Genomic DNA, 18942 nt, shown 5'->3' on the forward strand with positions numbered 1-18942 from the left:
TATGATGTGTATTATCTGTGTTTACAAATCGATATGTGCTGTACTCAGAGTTATCGATGTGAACCTTACGTATCCTCTGGCGAATAGTAGTAGTAGTAGTAGTAGTAGTAGTAGTGACCTGGAAGGCAAGGAAGGCGGGATTCGGTTATGATTGTGGACGGGGCCTTAATCGGTTACTATTGCTTCCCTTTTGCAATTACACACATTTATTTTAAAACGGTACTTCCGGACTCAGCAATAAATAAGATATCACACGTTATTAATGAAGGAACAAACAACTGTGTAATTAATAGTGATTTCAATGCGTTACAATTTACCAAATGAGAATAAAATGCAGACACAGCAACTAATGTTTTAAGAACAAGCCAATGTGATCCCAATTAGAATTTTAAGGCAAGTTACCACAGTCACGGCTGAAAGCCTTTAACGCCAAAAACGGAAATTACAAAAAAATTATAAGAAGCATACTGTAAAACAGCAGTGCAATAGCAAAGGTTAATTTAAAAAGTCAGGCAACTGATGACCAAACGGGTGAGACAGAATGATGATAAACTTGAAATGATAATTAAATGGACACCCTAGCTGCAAACAGGCGTTCATGTACTTCATTGGGACATGCTGAAAATGTGTGCCCCGACCGGGAGTCGAACCCGGGATCTCCTGCTTACATGGCAGACGCTCTATCCATCTGAGCCACCGCGGGCACAGAGGGTAGCGCGTCTGCAGGGACTTATCCCTTGCACGCTCCCCGTGAGATCCACATTCCCAACATGTCCACACCACTACATTCGTAGTGCGCCTAATAGATGTTTTGCCCATCATACTCTTTACTCGTGGCAGATTAATCTACCGAGTCCCGTACGAGTTCGGGCATACCGTGTGCGTTCGCACAAGAAGGTCAATGGCCGGGAAGCCATATTTTAACTATATATGACGGTAGTATCTGTTCTCGAAAGAACAGTTACCGTGGATGACCATGCAGCTTTGCTAGAAATGAAATGATAATTAAATGGAAACCCTAGCTGCAAACAGGCGTTCATGTACTTCATTGGGGACATGTTGAAAATGTGTGCCCCGACCGGGACTCGAACCCGGGATCTCCTGCATGTAAGCACGGGTTCGAGTCCCGGTCGGGGCACACATTTTCAACATGTCCCCAATGAAGTACATGAACGCCTGTTTGCAGCTAGGGTGTCCATTTAATTATCATTTCATTTCTAGCAAAGCTGCATGGTCATCCACGGTAACTGTTCTTTCGGGAACAGATACTACCGTCATATATAGATGATAAACTTGGTAGCACAACCATTTAAACCTGCTGTAACGCCAAGAATGGCAATTATATAAAGAATATTAAAAAAGTACAGTAAAACAGCAAATACAACATCAAGGGTTTATTTAAAAGGACAAGCAACCGATTACCAAACAAGTGGGACGAAATGAGGGTAACCTTGGTAGCAAAATCATTTAAACCTGCTATAATGACAAGAATGGCAATTATATTAAAAAATTTAGAAATATACAATAAAACAGCAAATACAATAACAAAACACAAGGGCCAGTCACAGACGGTACACCAGGATTCGTCCTCTGAGTAGGTCCGGCAAAAACACTTTCGTGAGCGATCAGATAGGCAGCCAAGAGTTGCATTCACTCCACAAGATGGTAACTCAGACTAGTGGCAGACTGATGATAATCTTGCTGAAGCTACCTAACGCCCGATAAACCAAATGCAAACATGTAAAATAGTCCAAAGCCGGAACCGGCGGTGTGGACTCCGCCCGCGCTATACTATGCGTAGAGCGCCCGAAACAAGAAAGGGATTACTACCACCAGAGTAGAAGAATCGCCAACCAACCTACAATCAAGAAAGCTGACAAAACTATACGCCTCACCGGACAGCAGCGGCAAGGCGAGGAAACGTACACTGCCGTTACATACACTAACCCCACAGGGTAGATAACTGGGGCGTTAGCGGCCACGGGGCAGGAAAAATACCGCTGGCTGAACTTACCAAATAGTAACAAACTGAACTAATAAATAGCAATTAGAAGTCCAGGAAAGCTAATCAGATACGCCTTCCCCAAGCACTCCATTCGCTACTGTTCGCCTCGGCGACACTACGAGAATCAACACGCAACCCAAGTCACTGGAGAACCGGAAGATCTCACAATGGTGGAGGATTCTCTACTTGAATCGAAAAGCACTCAGCTTGAAGCTTGGTGGATCCGTTTTACGACGAGGTCGTGCACCCTCACGATTACAGGCATTCGACCCGGCAGTCCATGCGCGCCGCCAGCAGTCCCGGCGTGTTCTCGCACTGCGCGGACCTGGCTCCTCCTGACAAGGGAACCTCCCCATCGCACCCACCTCAGATTCAGTTATAAGTTGGCACAGTGGATAGGGCTTGAAAAACTGAACACAGATCAATCGAGAAAACAGGAAGAAGTTGTGTGGAACCGTGAAAAAAATTAGTAAAATATACAAACTGAGTAGTCCATGCGCAAGATAGGCAACATCAAGGAGCATGTGAGGTTAGGATCGCCGTGGTCCCGTGGATAGCGTGAGTAGCTGCGGAGCGAAAGGTCCTTGGTGCAAGTTTTCCCTCAACTGAAAATTTTACTTTCTTTATTTTCGCAAAGTTATGATCTGTCCGTTCGTTCATTGACGTCTCTGTTCACTGCAATAAGTCTAGTGTCTGTGTTTTGCGACCGCACCGCAAAACCGTGCGATTAGTAGACGAAAGGACGTGCCTCTCCAATTGGAACCGAAAACATTTGATCGCAAGGTCATAGGTCAACCGATTCCTCCACGGGAAAACACGTCTGATATATTCTATACGACACTGGTGACGGCATGTGCGTCACATGACAGGAATATGTTGTCTACCCATCTAACTTGTACACTTGGAGAATGGGTAAAAAGATTCTTCTACCTTGCCCGATTTAGGTTTTCTTGTGGATGTGATAATCACTTCCAAAAAAGTGATGAAAACATAAGAGTTTGTCACATAAACTCAAAAAATTAATATATTCAGTCAAGGGAAGACTTGAACCTAGGACCTCTCATACCGTAGCTCCTCTCGCTAACCACGGGACCACGGCTCTGCTAGACTGCCAGTGTCCTAGATGTTGCTTATCTTGCGCATGGACTACTCAGTTTGTATATTTTACTAATTTTTTTCATAGTTCCACACAACTTCTTCCTGTTTTCTCGATTGATCTGTGTTCAGTTTTTCAAGGCCCATCCACTGTGCCAACTTATAACTAAATCGGAGGGGGGTGCGATTGGGAGGTTCCCTTGTGAGTCCCCAACCGAACTGGCCCACTCACACGACCCAGAAGAACGACGACGTCGCCCCAAAGACAGGGCCACAGTTACTATATATCGATAACCGCCGCTGCTACCACTAGCGGACAGGCAACGCTTCCGAAACCAAGCTGCGCAATTCAACACGATAAGAAGACAAACAACCGTAAACGATACGGTCTGACCTCCATCAGAGGACGGAAACCTACAAACAGCACCAACGCGAGCCGCAGCACGGCTCAGTATGTTCAAATGTGTGTGAAATCTTATGGGACTTAGCTGCTAAGGTCATCAGTCCCTAAGGTTACACACTACTTAACCTAAATTATCCTAAGGACAAACACGCACACACCCATGCCCGAGGGAGGACTCGAACCTCCGCCGGGACCAGCAGCATAGTCCATGACTGCAGCGCCTCAGACCGCTCGGCTAATCCCGCGCGGCCCGGCCCGGCTCGGTGGTGGTGGTGGTGGTGGTGGTGGTGGTAGTAGTAGATGTAGAGAGCTGGATGAGAGCTGTGATGGAGAGAAGTTGAAATGCAACTCTTCTCTGATGCACCTTTGGGGATTATACTGATAAAGTTTCATGAAGCACAAACAAAGTGCCCTACTCTTATCTAAAAGCGAAGAATGCATAACAGAATAACTATATCTGTGGTTTCATTTTAAAGAAGTTACATTTAATACCTGTTGATTGGCGACTCCATAGTGTCCTGTGCACTACGACCAGATAATGGGTTTACTTGAAAGGAGAGACAGCATTGTTCGTATATTTTTGTTTACTATCGCAAAATCAATTTTCGGTCACTTAGTGACCATCTTCAGTGCTAGAGGTTGAAATTTTTTTTTCAAATTACGATCAGAGAGTATAAAACAGAAAATCACAATTACATCCGCATATGAACATAACACTTGTTAGGAACATACCTGTAATATATAACTTAAATTAGTAAGCACTGGTGTCAATAAGCTTACGGCGATCACATAAACTGAGGTCGCTGTTTACATGCACTTGTTCAGCAGACCTCAGTGTGACGGGGCTTGACACGCCCTCTGTGTGACATGTGTCACGTGAAGACATAGTATTACTGGTTTTGCGAGATATTAACACTAAATAACTCTTGTGCATTTGTGAATCGTGCAGTAATCCAAATTTAAAATGTACGTACAACACATAGCAGACGAAGGGGGAAGGAAATATCTAAAATACATTGGCGTATCGTTTTTTTTAAAAAAAAAACAACTTATAAAACATAAAACAGATCCATGATAAGTTGTCAGAGTGCAGGACATATAAAAGAGCAAAAGATAATGATAAAGAATAATGAATGAATAACATGAAATGAGGTGTAATACAGGTTTTTTAAAAAAAACATAATACCCACCATCTGGCGTGGGAAGTTAGAAGTACAACGTTCGTGATTTACGTAAAATGTTACGTTAAGACTAAGAAGTCAAATATATAAAAAATTATAACAGTATGAAACTGCCATTACTTAATAATTAAAATGCCATGAAACACAATGTTCATTACAAAAATGTTTCTAGGTGTGGATAAACAATTTTGTTATCATACGAGTATTTAACCGACATGCTGATGTTCGTCTCGTTTGTCCCTTTGGGCAAGCTAGCCGTGTTATAACAGTGATTATAGGCTTCCGCATAAGCACTGGCTCAGAACCCATACATACATGACACTATTACCTGTCCTTCCTCATGATGGTTTCTCGATGTTTGATGTATACTACCTATTCGCACCTTATATTTTCAAATGTATTTCAAATACACAATTAGAATTATAGGTACTTCTTAAGTCTGCTTGTATTTCATATGGGTTCCACTACTACTATAAGTATGTAAAATCAAATTAGTTTATTAATATTCGAAACCGGTTGCTTGGCAACTTCATTACTGTTTTATCAACCTGTGAATGTACATATGGGTTCTGACCCAGTGCTTATGCGGAAGCGTACAACCAGTGATGGGACGAATGATATGTACATTACCACGCCGTTAAATATGATAACAAAATTGATACTCGACACCCTCAAAACTTTTTTTTTAATATTATTTAATGGCATATGAATTCTTACTTAGTGGCTTTTTCGGACTATTACTAGTTTATATATTTGACTTCTCAGTTTTAACGTAATATTTACGTAAATCAAGAACGATGTGCTTCTAACCTCCCACGCCAAATGATGGGGCTATGCTATACAGTAAGCAACCGTGTATATTTGATCTCATGTATGTATGGGTTCTGACCCAGTGCTTATGCGGAAGCCTTTAATCACTGTTATAACACGGCTAGCTTGCCCAAAGGGACAAACGAGACGTACATCAGCATGTCGGTTAGTATGATAACAAAATTGTTTATCCACACCTACAAACATTTTTGTAATGAACATTGTGTTTCATGGCATTTTAATTATTAAGTAATGGCAGTTTCATACTGTTATAATTTTTTATATATTTGACTTCTTAGTCTTAACGTAACATTTTACGTAAATCACGAACGTTGTACCTCTAACTTCCCACGCCAGATGGTGGGTATTGTAGTGGACTGTTAAGGCAGCCAGTCCACAGTGAAGAAGCCGAAAGGGCACGCGTCAACTCACGCCGTCTGGCGTTAAGTCTGGAACAGGATTCGTAATGAATGTGATAAAGAAAAGAACGTAGCTACTAGAACAATTAACTTTTATATTGTCCTTTGGTACACAGCATTCTGGATGATACAAGTGAGACTCTATCTTGAGGTACATGCAATGGTGCAAATGGCTAATGGCGCCTTGCTAGGTCGTAGCCATTAACTTAGCTGAAGGCTATTCTAACTGTCTCTCGGCAAATGAGAGAAAGGCTTCGTCAGTCTAGTCGCTAGCAACGTCGTCGTACAACTGGGGCGAGTGCTAGTCAGTCTCTCTAGACCTGCCGTGTGGTGGCGCTCGGTCTGCGATCACTGACAGTGGCGACACGCGGGTCCGACATGTACTAATGGACCGCGGCCGATTTAAGCTACCACCTAGCAAGTGTGGTGTCTGGCGGTGACACCACAGGTATTATGTTTTTTTTAAAAAAAACCTGTGTTACACCTCATTTCATGTTATTCATTTATTATTCTTTATCATTATCTTTTGCTCTTTTATATGTCCTGCACTCTGACATCATCGATCTGTTTTATGTTTTATAAGTTTGTTTTTTTAAAAAAACAGTACGCCAATGTATTTTAGATATTTCTGTTGTGTCGATTCCCTAAGGTCTCGACACAATGAGTGGCTAGGTGCACGCGAAACTAACGCAGACGGGCGTAAATTCTGAAACAGGAGACTGGATGAAAAACTATAAAGAAAAGAAGAGAGATTGTCATCTACTTAACTTTTAATGATGTTCTTCTTGTTGAAATACATCTCTTGCATAGTAGTAAGCAATTAGCAATGATACACATGGCGCCTTGCTAGGTAGTAGCGATGGACTAGCTGAAGGCTATTTAATCTGTCTCTCGGCAAATGAGAGGAATACTTGGTAGGTCTAGTCGCAAGCTATGTCGTCCGTACAACTGGGGCGAGGTCATGTCCGTGTCTTGTGACCTGCCATGTGGTGGCGCTAGGATTGCGATTACACAGTGGCGACACGCGGGTCCGACATGTACTACAGGACCGCGGCCGATTTAAGTTACCACCTAGCAAGTGTGGTGTCTAGCGGTGACACCACATTCCTCCCCCGCAAATCGGCGAACGGTCGTGAGATAAGGCTTCCGCCCGCCGTGGGGAGGACCCCATGTTGACGTATGCGATGAGGTGGGGAGCCTAACAACAGGCGAGGCTGTGCCACCCGCACCCGGCCATTCGGTCCGAGGGGAGCTAGGAAACGCCTGCAAACCTAGTCCAGGGTGCACGTCAACATGAGGTGTTTGCGCACGGAATGATATAGAAGGGTCGACCTCCATGTGGTCGGAGCACCCGACGGGCGAAGACGACATCTGGTCCGGAGCGGGCAAGAAGTCCATGGCGGAGGACGGCTGGTCACGGGAAGCGAGCGGCGGCGCGTGACCCAGGGAGGCGCCATGCGGTTGCAGCGAAGCGTCCTCTGCGGGCGGCGCCGGCGGCGGCTGCGGCGGCGCGACGCCATGAGGCAAAATGGAAGGCATCGTCGGTAACACCTGGGGATGAGGCGAGCCAGTAGATGGGTCCCCAGGGCGCTGACCTGACGGCTCCGTCGCTGAAAGCAGACGGGGAGCGGCAGAACCCAGGCGACGACAGAGGCGCAGCTGATTGAGATGCCGACGCACCTCACCAGAGGCCCCCAAAACCAAATACATCGCGCGGCCGAGGCAGCGAAGAATGCGCCCTGCGAGCCAACGCTGTGAACCGCGATAGTTGCGATAATAGACAACGTCGCCAGGAGCAAAAGCAGGAGTCTGCCGCTGCACAGGAACCGGATGTGGCGGATGCAGCAAAGACATCAGAGTTCGATGAGGACGACCATGGAGCAATTCAGCCGGCGAGCGACCATCGCGGGGCTGAGAGCGATACGAAGACAAAAAGAGCAACAAAGCGTCCTCCCGAGAATGCGACTCTTTCAATTTCAACATCTGGGACTTGAAAGTCCGGACCAATCGTTCAGCGGCACCGTTTGACTGAGGCGAAAACGGCGCGGATGTCAGATGTTGAATACCATTGGCCTTGCAGAACGACTGAAATTCTGCGGACATGAATTGTGGGCCATTGTCGGAAACAATAGTCTGCGGAAGACCTTCAATGCAAAAGATAGCAGACAAGGCTTGGATTGTGGCAGAAGACGTCGTGGAAGACATCCGGACAACAAAAGGAAAATTACTGAAAGCATCGACCACAACCAACCATCGAGCATTCCAGAATGGACCAGCAAAATCGATGTGCAAGCGTTGCCAAGGGGAAGTGGCTTTCGGCCATGCAAAGAATTTCCGCGGCGGTGCGGATTGTTGTTCGGCACACGCCACGCAAGAGGAGCACATATTCGCAATCGCAGCATCGATTCCGAACCAAGTACAGTGCTGTCGAGCAAGTTGTTTCGTTCGCACTATACCCCAATGTCCTTGGTGAAGAAGCCGTAAGACAGAGGACTGTAACGAACGTGGGACCACAACGCGGGATTGATCATTATCGGAACGCAACAACAAAACACCACGTCGGACAAAAAGTCTCTCCTTGTGGGCAAAAAATCGGCGAACCAAAGGATCCTCGATCCTTGACTTTGACAAGGGCCATTGCGTAGCAACAAAACGCAAAACGGGAGCAAGGACAGGGTCAGCAGCTGTGGCAGTAGCTACACGACGAAAATCAATCGGAAACGATGCGACCACGTCATCGGCTTCCGAATCAATGAACATGCAAGCAAGTTCGGAAGAATCGAATGCATTATCCTCAGCAACAGGCAAACGGGACAACGCATCAGCGTTGCCGTGCTTAGCAGTGGACCGATACAAGATATCGTAGCGGTACTGCGAGAGAAAAAGTGACCAGCGAATGAATTTCTGCGCTGTACGTGGAGGTACAGGCTTGTTCGGATGAAAAAGCGATGTCAAAGGCTTGTGGTCCGTGATGATGGTAAAGTGACGACCATACAAGAAATCGTGAAACTTTGTTACACCAAACACAAGAGCCAAAGCTTCCTTCTCTATTTGTGAATAATTTCGTTGCGCAGATGAGAGCAATTTGGACGCAAAGGCAATAGGGCGATCATGCGAGCCATCCTTGTGCGCAAGCACAGCACCGATCCCGAAATCCGATGCATCCACCATCAACAAAAGGGGTTTTCGGGGATCGAATGGCGTAAGGCAAGTATTTGAAAGTAACGCCGATTTCAACTGGCGAAAGGCGCGTTCGCATTCCGTCGTCCAGACGAACGGAACACCTTTACGGCGTAAGCGATGAAGCGGAGCTGAAATGGAAGAAGCATTGCGCACAAATCGATGATAATAATTTACCTTACCCAGCACACCCTGTAGCTGTTTTAAGTTCTGCGGTGACGGCAAGTCCTGAATGGCACGAAGGTGCTCTGGACTCGGATGTATACCTTGGGCATTTATGACATGCCCCAGGTACGGTAAATCACGAGCAAAAAACACACATTTGTCCTTTCTCAAGCGAAGACCATTCTGACGCAAGACCTGAAATAATGTCCGGAGATTCTGCAAATGTTCGGCTTCTGTCTTTCCTGAGATCACAATATCGTCCAGATAGTTCGCAGCCGTAGGGACCGACGCACAAATAGTTTGTAAATATTGCTGAAATAAAGCAGGGGCGGATGCACACCCGAATGGCAGTCTTTTGAAGCGATACAAGCCAAGATGCGTGTTAACCACTAAGACGCGCTGGGATTCTTCGTCCACAGGGATTTGCAAGTACGCATCTGCTAGGTCCAATTTTGAAAAATATTTTCCCGGGCACAGTTTGTCAAAAAGATCTTCCGGGCGGGGCAAAGCAAAAGTAGCAGTCACAAGTTGTGGATTCACAGTTGCCTTGAAGTCCACGCAAAGTCTCAATTTTCCGGAAGGTTTGGGCAAAATAACTAAGGGTGAGGCCCAGAGAGAAGCCTGCACACGTTCAATGACACCTTGAGATTCTAATTCGGCTAATGTTCGTGCGACCTCATCACGCAATGCGTGGGGAACATTGCGCGCTCTGAAAAATTTCGGTTGCGCGTTGTCTTTCAGTTCCAAATGCGCTTCATAGTTCTTAGCGCAACCAAGGCCCGGTGCAAAAATGTCTGCAAATTCTTCACAAAGACTAGAAACACTGGCGGAAGGCACAGTCTGATTCACTGATAGGACCTGATTTACTATAGACATATTAAACAATTGAAACAAATCTAAACCAAACAAGTTCACTGCACTAGAGGAACGAAGAACATAAAACGACACAAGTTTTGTCTGTCCCTTGTATGTTGCAAGAAGGCTGCACTGTCCTAACACAGGTATATGCTGTCCTGAGTAACTAGTTAACGTAACATTTGCGGCACGCAATGGCGGGGCGCCCAGTTGTTTGTACGTGCCGTGATTGAGCAATGAAACAGCAGCTCCGGTATCGAGCTGGAATGGGATCACCGTTCCTGCAAAGTCTAAGTCCACAAAAAGTTTATTGTCTTGTTGACGACAAGAGCGACTGTCTCGTGCAATGTGAACTGAGACAGGTACAGAAGCACTTGCGACTTTACGGGATTTCCGGCGACGTCGACGCACACTTTGGGTGGGACGAACACAGTCACTGTTAGCTAAAGTGTCACTGGACGGGTGGGAATGAACCACATGAATGTCCAAGGGTGAAGGTCCACGAGCCTGATTGTCCTGGGTTCGATTCCGGCGCGAAGCAAAAGGCCTGGAATTATTGCGAGTGTCTGATCTAAGCTTTTTCAGGCAAACACTTTGTACATGTCCTTTCTTTTGACAGTAAAAGCAAATAGCTTGGCGTGACGGGCAATTTTCACGCGAATGTCTAGTGGCACACCGCGGGCAAGATTTCACTGCATTTGCTTGCTTACGCGGCGCACGTGGTTGCAAGCTAGGCGGCCGCAGCGAAGTCGGGCGCGAGGGCCGCGTAGCGTCCCGTGCAGCGGGCCCGGCGGGCCGATTAATGTGACACACTGCTGGCGAAGTTTCAAATGATTCCTGAGCAAAGTCAAGTGTGTCGTGCCTGTCCAAAATGTCTATCACTTGTTGCAGGGAGGGATTAACTAGCTTCAAAATCTGTTCCCTTATGCGAACATCAGAAACGTTCTGTGCAATTGCATCACGCACCATAGTATCTGAATATGGGAGGCCACATTCACAGGCAAACGCGCAGTCTCTAGTAAGTCCTTGCAAAGTTGCTACCCACTCCCTATTAGTCTGACCGGCCGTACGTTTTGTACGAAAAAACGTATACCGTTTGGCAACTACATTTACTGTTTCTTTGAAATAGGCATCTAAAGCAGACAAAATTTCTTCGTAGGACAGAGTTGCTACATCGCGTCGGGGAAACAATTTCACTATCACACGGTAGGTAGACACACCGACACAAGAAAGCAAAAACGGCTGCCGCTCTTTACCTTGAATTCCATAAGCTGTGAGGTGGAACCGGAACTGATCGGCCCACTCAGTCCAGCTCTCGGTTGTGGCCTCAAAGGGCCTAAATGGCGGTGCGACAGCGTTGTGTGGCTGCGGTAGCGAAGAAGCGGCTGCCGCTGCATCGGTTTGCAGCGCACGTTGACCCTGGACGAGCTGTCCAAGGGCTTCCAATAACGCCTGCGTCTGCTGATTCTGCAAGCGAAAAAATTCGGACAGTACATCTGGAGAATGCGGCGAAGCCATGACACCAGCAAATTAGAGCAAATATAACACAAAGACTGCAACGTGGGCGCGGCACCACTCCTCGGCGCCAAAATATTGTTGTGTCGATTCCCTAAGGTCTCGACACAATGAGTGGCTAGGTGCACGCGAAACTAACGCAGACGGGCGTAAATTCTGAAACAGGAGACTGGATGAAAAACTATAAAGAAAAGAAGAGAGATTGTCATCTACTTAACTTTTAATGATGTTCTTCTTGTTGAAATACATCTCTTGCATAGTAGTAAGCAATTAGCAATGATACACATGGCGCCTTGCTAGGTAGTAGCGATGGACTAGCTGAAGGCTATTTAATCTGTCTCTCGGCAAATGAGAGGAATACTTGGTAGGTCTAGTCGCAAGCTATGTCGTCCGTACAACTGGGGCGAGGTCATGTCCGTGTCTTGTGACCTGCCATGTGGTGGCGCTAGGATTGCGATTACACAGTGGCGACACGCGGGTCCGACATGTACTACAGGACCGCGGCCGATTTAAGTTACCACCTAGCAAGTGTGGTGTCTAGCGGTGACACCACAATTTCCTTCCCCCTTCGTCTGCTATGTGTTGTACGTACATTTTAAATTTGAATTACTGCACGATTCACAAATGCACAAGAGTTATTTAGTGTTAATATCTCGCAAAACCAGTAATACTATGTCTTCACGTGACACATGTCACACAGAGGGCGTGTCAAGCCCCGTCACACCGAGGTCTGCTGAACAAGTGCATGTAAACAGCGACCTCAGTCTATGTGATCGCCGTAAGCTTATTGACACCAGTGCTTACTAATTTAAGTTATATATTACAGGTATGTTCCTAACAAGTGTTATGTTCATATGCAGATGTAATTGTGATTTTCTGTTTTATACTCTCTGATCGTAATGTGAAAAATTTTTAACTTCTAGCACTGAAGATGGTCACTAAGTGACCGAAAATCGATTTTGCGATAATAAACAAAAATATACGACCAGTGCTGTCTCTCCTTTCAAGTATTTAATACCTGCTTACGTAATTTTGAGAGGACAGCTGATCCGCATTAGTGAACGACGTTACTCATTAAAGGAGTTGTGCCACAATACTGACTGCAAGATGAAAATTAACATATTGTTGTTAAACACTTTCGCCGGCCGTTGTGACCGAGCGGTTCTAGGCGCTTCAGTCCGAAATCGCACTGCTGCTACGGTAGCAGGTTCTAATCCTGCCTGGGGTATGGATCTGTGTGATGTCCTTAGGTTAGTTAGGTTTAAGTAGTTCTAAGTCTAGGGGACTGACGACCTCATACGAGGTGCGGCTAGAAAAAAACCGGACTGATGCTAGAAAAAACATTTATTTACAATTATTTACAATTTCATGTTATCTCCTTCAATGTACTCTCCTCCTCGGTCTGTACACCGCTCCATACGAATTTTCCACTGTTCATAGCAATGCTGCAGATCATTTTCGGTAAGTCCATACATTACTTCCATCGCTTTTTCTTTTACTGCTTCAGCAGTCTCAAATCTAGTTCCTTTCAAAGCTGACTTGACTTTAGGGAAAAGAAAAAAGTCACAGGGGGCCAAATCAGGTGAGTAGGGTGGATGATCTAAGATGGGAATGTTGTGTTTTGCCAAAAACGTCTTCACTGACAACGCACTGTGAGCTGGGGCATTGTCTTCGTGAAGGATCCATGACTTTTTTCTCCACAAATGGTTCCGTTTTCTCCGTACTCGCTCACGTAGGGTAGCCAGGACGCTAATGTAGTAATGCTGATTCACTGTTTGTCCCTCTGGTACCCAATCAATGTGCACAATCCCTTTGATGTCAAAAAAAACAATCATCATTCCCTTGAATTTCGATTTTGTCATTCGTGTTTTTTTTTGGCGTGGAGAACCAGGAGTTTTCCAATGCATCGATTGGCGTTTAGTTTCGGGATCGTAAGTAAAAAACCACGATTCATCGCAAGTAATAACATTTTGTAAGAAGGTGGGATCACTTTCAATGTTTTCCAGGATGTCAGAACAAATCATTCTTCGGCGTTCCTTCTGTTCAATTGTGAGACACTTTGGAACCATTTTTGAACACACTTTGTTCGTGTTGAAACTTTCATGAAGAATCTGCCTAACACTTTCCTTGTCAACTCCTGTTAACTCAGACACTGCTCCGATTGTTAAACGGCGATCTTGTCGAACAAGTTTACCGATTTTTTCAATGTTTGCATCAGTTTTTGCTGACAATGGTCTGCCAGTGCGAGTGTCATCACTGGTGTCTTCGCGGCCATCTTTAAATCGTTTAAACCACTCAAACACTTGTGTTCGCGATAAACAATCATCGCTGGACAGTTGTTGTAACATTACAAACGTTCCACTTGCAGATTTTCCTAGTTTGAAACAAAATTTGATGTTAACACGCTGTTCTTTCTGTACACTCAACATTTTCCGACGCACAGACAAAACGTCAACTACCTAAAACAGACGCCACGGGCAGACTGAGTGCAGGAGGCAGATGAAACTCGAGCAGTAGGCGGAACGAGAGTCACGTGACAGGCCACGCGACTTTCAGCCTTATTGCATTCGTTTTATTGTTTCACCAGTACTAGTCCGGTTTTTTTCTAGCCACACCTGGTATGTTAAGTCCCATTGTGCTTAGAGCCATTTGAACCATTTGAGACAAAGCCAACATCATACGCTGTTCAGCTTCCAGCACAACGTGCATCAACAACAACTACGGCAGCTGAAGCTATTGTGTCGAATTAAAAGATGTGTAATATTCTCAAATGGGGACTTTTCACGGCTTCCAGTACTAACAAAAATAATTCTAGGTTCCTTGCCCTGCAGTTAAGTTCAGTCATTTCTATTTCTGGTAGGCACCGACAGAATTGGGACTATGGATTTAGTACGACAGTTAACTAGTAATACGTTTTTCAACTGTAGGCACGGCGGGGTTCCATTGGAACAGTGATAGTGGGAATATATAGTAGTTTCAGAAGGACCCTGCTGTATAGTGTGAGTTAGTTAGCTGCAGGCAGTTGCAGGCTGTTAATTAAGGTACGAGCATATGGGATAAGTTCACATATATGTGAGTGGGGCGAAGACTTCTTAAGTAATAGAACGTAGTATGTTGTCCTCGGCGGCAGGTGTTCATCACAGACATGGTGTCGTCAGAAGTGCCCCAGGGAAGTGTGATAGAACAGCGGTTGTTCTATTTATCTGCTTTGGCGGATAGGGTGGGGAGCAAACTGCGGTTGTTTCCTGAGGATGCCGTGGTGTACGGTAAGGTGTCGAAGTTGAGTAAGTGTAGGAAGATACAAGAAGACTTAGCCAAAATTTCCAGTTGGTGTGGTGAATGGCAGCTAGCCCTAAATGTCGAAAAGTGTAAGTTAATGCGCATGAGTAAGAAGAAGAAACCACTAATGTTCGGATACTTGCTTGAGACAGTCAAGTAGTTTAAATATCTGAGCGTAATGTCGCAAAGCGATGTGAGATGGAACGAGCATGTGGTCGGGAATGCGAATGGTCCACTTCGGTTTATTGGGAGAATCTTAGGAAATAGTGGTTCACCTGTAAAGGAGACGGCATATAGGGCACTGGTGCGAAGCCGGCAGTTTTGGCCGAGCGGTTCTCCGCGCTTCAGTCCGGAACCGCGCTGCTGCTACGGTCGCAGGTTCGAGTGCTGCCTGGGGCATGGATGTGTGTGCTGTCCTTAGGTTACTTAGGTTTAAGTAGTTCTAAGTTCTAGGCGACTAATGACCTCAGATGTTAAGACCCATAGTGCTCAGAGCCGTTTGAACCATCACTGGTGCGACCTATTCTTGAGTACTGCTCCAGTGTTTGGGATCCGTACGAGGTCGGACTGAAGGAAGAAATCGAAGCAATTCAGAGTTGGGCTGCTAGATTTGTTAGCGGTAGGTTCGAACAACACGGAGATGCTTCGGGACCTCAAATGGGAGTTTCTAGAGGGAAGGTGACATACTTTTGGAGAAACGCTATTGAGCAAATTTAGACAACCGGCATTTGATGCTGACTGCCGAAGGATTCTTCTGCCGTCAACATACATCGTGCGTAAGGACCGCTAAGGGAAGATGCGAGAAATTAGGACTCATACGGAGGTGTACAGTCAATTAGTCGATTTTCCCTCGCTCTGTTGCAAGTGTATCGCGCGACTACTACGGTCGCAGGTTCGAATCCTGCCTCGGGCATGGATGTGTGTGATGTCCTTAGGTTAGTTAGGTTTAAGTAGTTCTAAGTTCTAGGGGACTGATGACCACAGATGTTAAGTCCAATAGTGCTCAGATCCATTTTTTTTTTTTTTTTTTTGCGAGTGTAATAGGAAAGGAGTACCTGTACATATTAGCGTATCTGTAGCTGCATTCGCTCCGTTAAAAGTCTTTGCATCATAAACGAGTGCCTGAGTAATAAAAGCTATAGCTGCTTTTGGTCACGAGCCGGCTAGGATGAACAACGCTGCTGCTCGATGCCGGTCAGAGCTGCGCCGTGCGCAGAAGTTGTGAGAGGGCCACTGTCGGCCAAAGTGTGGCCGGGGTTCGAGGCGCTGCCCCCGCCACCGGCCGCTAATGCGCTGACGGGATTAGCAACTCGGCCAAACAGATTAGCCATTAGGGTAATAGCGGACCGCCGTCCGGCCGGCGTCGCCTCTCGTGAACGCGGCCCGACTTCCGGCGCCTGCCGCCTCATTCTCCCTGTGCATCTCGTTTCTCTCACTCCTCTGCATGTCGTTCCATTCTGCACACTCAACTTTTCATTTCTTTATTTTACGTGTCCAGGACTTACAGGGGGAGACCACGACGCTGGGATCACGGATTTAGTTCCAACTTTCTACACATTTAGTAGGCCATTAAAATAACTGTTGTGTTGGCAGAAGAGCCAACACCGTGTTATTAGTGGAGGCCGAAATGCACGCGTTTTAGCTCACCCAGACTGGCGTGAGGAGGGAAGAACTATACTGACGTGAGGTCTGGAACATGACAAGGAATTAGAATTCAGAAAGCGGACGTAATTAGTTTCATACTTAACTTTAATCCATTAATGATGAACGTCGCTCTTGACGGTACATGATTCACAATATTGTGTGTTCAGAATACATTCGTAGTAACTGAATATGGCGCCTTGCTAGGTCGTAGCAAATGACGTAGCTGAGGGCTATGCTAAACTGTCGTCTTTGCAAATGAGAGCGTAAGTATACAGTGAACCATCGCCAGCAAAGTCGGCTGTACAACTGGGGCGAGTGCTAGGGGGTCTCTCTAGACTAGACCTGCCGTGTGGCGGCGCTCGGTCTGCAATCACTGATGGTGGCGACACGCGGGTCCGACGTATACTAACGGACCGCAGCCGATTTAAAGGCTACCACGTAGCAAGTGTGGTGTCTGGCGGTGACACCACAATAAAAATGTATAAGTGGTAAGGTGCAAGAACTGTATCTGCTTCGCTGACCGATCTCTTTAAATGTCAGTACAGTCAGAGAAACAAAAACAACGTCAGCATATACATAACTGAGCAAATGTGCGTACTGATAAATCATTCTCCGCAACCGCGCTGCTGCTATGGTCGCAGGTTCGAATCCTGCCTCGGGCATGGATGTGTGTGATGGCCTTAGGGTAATTAGGTTTAAGGGGGGTAGGACGTCAACCGGGCCGACATGGAGCAGAAGAGGTACCACAGGACATTTTAATTTCCACAGTCTATACTTTTACAAATAAATTCATTAAACATTGTCAGCATGACCAGGAAGGATTCAGAATTCACACTCATAGCAGTGGAAGCTCTAAAGAAGTAATTTTTTTTACGTGTGAAATTCCATCATTTTTTTCACTTACTAATGGCAACATTTGTTGCTATAGGTACACTTTTCTTCATAAATAAGAGAGATTCTTCGATGAATTTTGCACAGCATACAAACCATACTTAAAGGTGTATGAAACTCTAGAATTTTACAAATCTATTAAAAACTGTGGTAAAAATTGAGGTAATTAACTATAAATTTTTTGTTTTTTTCTAAACATGAAGTTTAAAATATAACAGTTCATTCGTTTTTTCATAAATTAAATAAATTCTAGAGTTTCATACACCTATGAGTATGGTACGTATGCTGTGCAAAATTCATCGAAGAATCTCTCTAACTTATGAAGAAAAGTGTACCCATAGCAACAAATGCAGCCATTAGTAAGTGAAAAAATGATGCAATTTCGCACGTAAAAAAAATTATTTTGTTATATTTTCGAACTTCCACTGCAATGAGTGTGAATCCTGAATCCTTCCTGGTGACGCTGACAAAGTTTTATGAATTTATTTGTAAAAGTATAGACACTGGGAATTAAAATGTCCTGAGATGCCTCTGCTGCTCCAAGTCGGCCCGTTTGACGTCATACCCCGCTTAAGTAGTTCTAAATCTAGGGGACTGATGACCTCAGATATTAAGTCCCATAGTGCTTAGAGCCATTTGAACCATTTGAGAAATCATTGAAGTAACAACCAACAGAATAAGTATTGAAATATTGCTGAGCCGGGATGCCGTCACGCTTATTCTCAAAAGTAAAATGTGTTTGATCGGAGATTATTACTCAAACGAAATATCGAAGCAAATTTCTACATGTGCAAAACTATTAGTTCTTCGCGATTCTCTCCTCTCATCTTCATCGATCGCTAACTGAAGAAACGCAGCTCATTTATGTTTATGTGACTTCGTGAGCAAGCTCTGTGGTATGCGCGACAGATACTGACGACAACCCGCCGCTTGAGACCTCTGTGGTCCTCAGTTATGTAGAGGAGCACCTCCTTTGTGACGTAGCAACTTGTTTCTAGTCGCGCAGCAACAACCGTGTTTGGTGTGTTTCACGGGGGCAAACGTGTTAGGTGGGAGGACGGCTTAAGGGGCTCCGGAAAGGCTCAAAATCATGAAAAGTTCAATTTTTACTTTTTTGCGTTTTCTGAATCTGCAGACTATTACCTTTTAATAGATATATAATTTATTCAATTCCGAAGACTACAACTATTTTTAAATTTTTTTTGAAATGTGTTCTACATGGGCGTGACCCACTGTGGCGCTGTTAAACTGCTGTCAAATGGTGTTATTATTAACGTCCGTGTTCATCAGGTACATTTTAGTGATGTGAGATAAAGTATGTGTTGTGGCTAACCTGTGATGGTTCAATATATATCGCTGGTGTGATTGTCGATTGTTTCATGTTTATTTACTCTGTCGTTATCTCCAAAATATTCGTAATTAATTCTGTTTCTTGAGTCTCTGTTTTGTTGAAGTATAATAATGAGTAAAAGTAAAGTTATTAGAAATCCTCTGAAGGCT

The 18942-nt window shown here is 45.1% G+C and overlaps 1 non-coding gene across 1 annotated transcript; it reads right to left on the reverse strand.

Moving 5' to 3' along the window:
* Nucleotides 1-629: 629 nt before the first annotated feature.
* Trnat-ugu (transfer RNA threonine (anticodon UGU)) lies at nucleotides 630-704 on the reverse strand. Its single transcript has one exon. It is a non-coding gene; the product is annotated as a tRNA-Thr (tRNA).
* Between the last annotated feature and the right edge of the window lie 18238 nt (nucleotides 705-18942).

The sequence above is a fragment of the Schistocerca nitens genome, chromosome 12 (genome assembly GCF_023898315.1).
Source record: "Schistocerca nitens isolate TAMUIC-IGC-003100 chromosome 12, iqSchNite1.1, whole genome shotgun sequence".
In the NCBI taxonomy this organism is placed as follows: Eukaryota; Metazoa; Arthropoda; class Insecta; order Orthoptera; family Acrididae; genus Schistocerca; species Schistocerca nitens.